Below are 5,454 nucleotides of genomic sequence, written 5' to 3'. Positions count from 1 at the left end.
AGGCGCCGCAGCGGGAGGCGGGAATAAGGGCTCTGAGGGGAGCGGGGAGGTTCGGGTCCTGCCCCCCGGCACAGCGATTGGAGGTTTCACCGACAAAACCAACCCCGCAGGGTTTGTTAATTGGGGTATAAAGTTAGTTTATGTTGGCACGCAACAGCGGACAAAGCCGTGAATAAAAATTAAGTCGTTTTCTCAGCATATACACACTGATATGTCTCCTGCAAAACACTGCCACTGCCCATTTTTTCTCAGGAAGAGGGATAAACTTACTTTTTTCTATTCAACAACAAATATAAAGGTTTATTGCTAAGGATAAGCTGCTTATCTCTCCGAATTAAAACCAAGCAAAAACTCTGTTGCTTTTCCACAACTCCCTAATAAAGCATAACTCGTAGTTCTCTCCAACGCCAAAAAACAACCCAACCCCCCTGAAGAACTGAGATTATTGTACAAATAGTTAAAGAAGGGCCATTTTTAAAGCAGCGATGCAATCCAAGAAGTGACTGCATTCAGCAGGCCTGTAAGGAGAAAGGAAAACCAGCAAAGAGTTGCATTGATGCTGCCGGACAGTAATTAAGTTGTTGAAACTGGTTGGTACAAGGCTGCACCATTTTAATGTATTTAGCAGTGGAAAGCGATCAGATCTTCAGTGGCACAGGGGAGGCAGCACAAACCCCACCAGCAGTCCTGCCTGCGAAACCAGGCTGAGCCATTGTGTTCTGTGATTCCCATCTTCCACCCTGTATTCATCTAATTATTCAACTTCTACACTAAATGGAGATACATAGGCTGTATTTGCGTGGCCAAACCATAAAGGCATCAGTAAAGGGGGGGGGGGGGGAGAGAGGAATCAAAGGCCCTGCTTCATAAGCAATTTTCAATGTGAAATAATAACTGTTTTTTAAAAAAAAAGATGAAAAAAATGAGCCAAAGAGAGATGTCCTGAGCTCAAAAGCTCATAACATATATCCTCTCCTAACCTGGGATTGTTCATGTTTGCTAGCTGCTTCAAAAAAACCCTCAAATACTGGTTCTAGGCTTGAACTCTTTTGTTAGTTGTCTTGCACTAAAAGCCTCTGCAGTAAATTGAATTACAACATATGACCATAAGAACCATATCATCCCGGAATGGTTTGGGTTGGAAGGGAGCTTAAAGCTCACCCAGTTCTAGCCCCCTGCCACAGGCAGGGACACCTTCCACTAGAGCAGGGTGCTCCAAGCCCCATCCAAGCTGGCCTTGAAAGCTTCCAACCTATGGAGCCAGGCTTAGAGACCTGGGCTGGTTCAGCCTGAGAAGAGAAGGCTCCAGGGAGACCTTAGAGCAGGTCCAGTGCCTAAAGGGGCCCTAAAAGAAATCTGGGGAGGGGGCTCGTTACAAGGGCCTGTAGTGAGGTGCTTTTGACACGAGCATGTAGTGAGAGGACAACAGAGAATGGTTTTAAACTGAAAGAGGGGAAATTTAAATTGGACATGTAACATAGAAGTTCTTTACTATGAGGGTGGTGAGGCCCTGGCACATGTTGTCCAGAGAAGCTGTAGCTTCCCAGAGATCTTGAATTCTTTCAACAATTAACTCCTTGTTAGTGTTGAGCTAAAAGAAAGCAAAGACATAACAGCTGAATTCTCCCAAAACACTTTCCCACCTTCATTTCTTTGTTTTAATAAGTTGGCCTTACATAATGGCTGAGAACGGAGGTTTGTCTTCATTTGTGTTTATCAGCATAGGCTGCTTTGTCCTTGGCCAAACTTCAATGAAATCCAGTACAGGACCCAAACTGCCACCTGTGAGATTAAAAAGCAGCACTTGTTGTTTGAGGTTTTGTGGGGGTGGTGGTGCTGTTTTTGAAGGTTTCTCCCAGCATCATCCAATTTCAGAGTGTTGATTTGGTCATTTGGTCATTAATGAGAACCAGGATAGGATTTTCTTATTAAAAGGCTGGTCAGTTAAATACAGAGTAACAAAGCTAGAGCATTAAAAGGAATTTACAGGGTAAATAGCAAATTCACCCAAAAAGTGTGCTCAGCAAGATGCATCCTCTATAGAGTAAAAGAACTGAGACAATGAGACTTAATGGCATCTCTCCCATATCTGACAGGACTTTCCCAGGACCAGCACTAATTATCTGCCACAGCACAAAATTTGAACTGATTTGGTTTTGTCCCATACATAAGATTTTTATGGGAAAAGAAAAGGTTACAGAGTGACAGCAGTTGTTTTCTGCAGTAAACTACAACAAATATGTCGTAGTTTGAACCAATTTGATTTTGTCCCATATCATAAGCTTTTTATGGGAAAAGGTTAATAATACAGCTTACAGAGTGATAGCAGTTGTTTTCTGCAGCAAACTATGACAAACATGCACTAGAAGAACTATCAATATTCACACAAGCACTTTCTGAAACACTTCCTTTAGTTCTTCATTAGACAATCAGCTCACTGTTTTATTTAAATCTAGGCCTTGAAAACCACTTTTTTCCCACTAGTATCTTTGCATAGCAGTGATTTAAGTCAAAGCACCTCACCCCACACACCACCAGATGCTGATGTTTTGCCTTCACATCCAGCAACAACATTCACTAGGATGCTATCACCTTTTCAGCAACTTTAATTTTCCAGAGGACAGATTAGGAAATCATCTGCAATTATTTGCCACTACTGTGAGGTCCCCATGCCCCCCCTGTCTAGAATCAAGCCCCAGCAATGGTGGTCTCAATTTCAGCTGCACATCCCATGCAAAAGAATGGACAAAGCAAAAACCCCTTGTCTTTGGGTTTCCTATTTACTTCACAGGCAAATCCTCTGCTGAAAAAGGTTTTCACATTTCCTCCATAAACAATGTATGATTTTATTACCCCACCAGGCAGCACACATGGCAAGGGGAATTACTCTATCTGGCTCCCCTGCTGCTTTGTTGTACTACAAGTTTTATTGTTACCATTTGCCACTGGATTTTCAAGACATCCCTAGCTGTCTATATTACTTTACTTCCATGGAGTCAACAGTTTTCTTGTGACTTCAGGGGAAAACAAAGGCACTGAGCACTTCGAGAAAAGTGCCTTCATTTCACAGAATCCCAGGCTGGTTTGGGTTTGAAGGGAGCTTAAAGCTCATCCAGCTCCAACCCCCTGCCATGGGCAGGGACACCTTCCACTAGAGCAGGTTGCTCCAAGCCCCTGTGTCCGACCTGGCCTTGAACACTGCCAGGGATGGGGCAGCCACAGCTTCTCTGGGAAAAGTCTGTGCCAGCGCCTCAGCACCCTCACAGGGAAAAACTTCTTCCTCATGTCTATTTTTAACTTGTATTTTTAATTTCTCTTAGTAAAAGTTCTGAGCTCTGCTACTCGTGCAAAGCATGTCATTGGAGGCATGCTTTTGTGACGCTTCTATACCTGTTCCTGGCTCAGCCGGCCACATGAATCTGAGCAAACAGCAAATTCTTCAAAAACAGGAATAAAAGTACCCAGAAGACATAAAAACCAGGAGTCATCATTTCCCTGGGCAAGTATGTTGAAGATTGCCCAAAGGTGCTGGCAGGAGGGAGCAGAGGGGAGCATGGCCAGAGGAACCTGACATGATCTGGAGTGCAACATCCAGAGGAACCAGCAACTTCTCAGAGCCTCAGCCTGGGAAGCCCAGGACATCTGCAGAGAAGGAGGACTTTAATACAGTGGAAGGAAGGGACCTGGTGCTCCCCAAGTGCTGACTCACACAGCCAACTCAATCCCACACAAAACGAACAGGCAATCACTGTAGGAAAAGTTTTGTCTTTTATGAGTGATAGGGATGATTTTGGTTCCCTTAAATTAATTTTTCTTTTAGAGGAAGAAGTAAAAGGTTTCTTCTGTGCAAAGAAAAGGAGGAATTGTTCATCAGTTGATATCAACCAACTTATTATACTCCCTCAAAGAGCAGAAAGACCCTTCTGTCCTTGCTGGATTTTCCCTCCAGGTTTTGCTCTTGAAAAATGACTCTGGTTTGCTGAGTTCCTCTAACTCATTACGTGGCACCGTCGTTCCCTCTACTCATTCCCAGCCCTTCCCTCATGCCGATGTTAATGTTCTTGTACCTTAACCAGGGCAGATCAAACCCAAGCAGCCACATCATCCCGTTATTAGGATTTAACTGCATGAGCTTGTGTTTGTGCTGATCTGTCTGAACAGGGAGAGAAAGGAGAGGTGACTCCATCCCTTTTTTGTGGCTGGCTGCACTCTGCTTAAAGCTGTTTGAAACCTCAGACCACATCTAAAGCTCTGACTTTTATACAGTTGTTGACACCTGAGTGTCAGCTGAAAGTTTTTCCTGGAAAGTTCCGTAGGGAGAGGTTTCAAGAAAGAGAATTCAAGCCAGCAAACCCAGGACAGACCATAGGCTACATATATCCTATCTGTATTCCCCTAGTGAGGAAACACTGGGGAACAACGCAGCAACCACCATCCCTTTTGGCATGTAAGTTAAGGAGAATCCATTTTTTTCATCTAATATTTACGTAAAATAAACTCAAAGTCACAAGCTATCCATAATACCTTTGGACTAAAATTAGCTTTTTCAGGAGGAAATATTTTTAAAGCTGGTGAGGGACTTCACAAAACAACATCAATAAGGAGATTGGAGGATCCACTTCTCCCGTTTTTTTAGATTTCAAACAGATGGAAGTGCTGTACAGTGGTATACTGTCTATATTTACTTATTTGTGTATTGTCTGTATTTATCTGGCAGTGTTCAAGGCCAGGTTGGACACAGGGGCTTGGAGCAACCTGCTCTAGTGGAAGGTGTCCCTGTCTGTGGCAGAGGGTTGGAGCTGGATAAGCTTTAAGGTCCCTTCCAACACAAACCAGGCTGGGCTTCTATGGTTTATTACACATAAAATTCATCTGTGTTTTTGAGTAAATGTTAAGACTAAGGCCACATTTCCCATTAAACCCCCCATAAAATCTTAGGCAAAACTGTAACATACCAAGAAATTCATCCCTCCCAGCCCTTAACTATGAGTTTTCAGGGGGAGAGGCCACAGTTCCCTGGTGTGAAGTTGTTTACATCTCCTAAATATCTCAAAGACTAAGTTACAGTAGAATGATAGCGTAGGTCTCCACTGAAATAAACTCAGAGATTCCAGTTCAAGGACTACTGCGGTGGCATAACATACTCCAGTGTGTGAATGCTGTGTAACACAGTGCTTTGACTGTGCAACGATCCTATGACTGGTACCTGAAGTAACTGCACTGCATGTTTCAGTTGGATGAGAACAAGCTTTACAGTCAGCTTTAAACACTGACCTTTCTTCTTTGGGATAATTTTTCCAACTTATCAGCCAAGTCCTGATTTTCTGCAGGAAAGCAAAGTTCTTGGCAAACAGAACAACAGCTTTTTCCTTCTTTGTGGGCAATTAACTTGAGGCAATCGCTGATCCACAGTCAATGTTTTAATTCCCATTTTCCTCCATCCCACACAGCTCT

The sequence above is a fragment of the Strigops habroptila genome, chromosome Z, assembly GCF_004027225.2.
Source record: "Strigops habroptila isolate Jane chromosome Z, bStrHab1.2.pri, whole genome shotgun sequence".
Classification (NCBI taxonomy): Eukaryota; Metazoa; Chordata; class Aves; order Psittaciformes; family Psittacidae; genus Strigops; species Strigops habroptila.
This window is presented reverse-complemented; position numbering follows the sequence as displayed.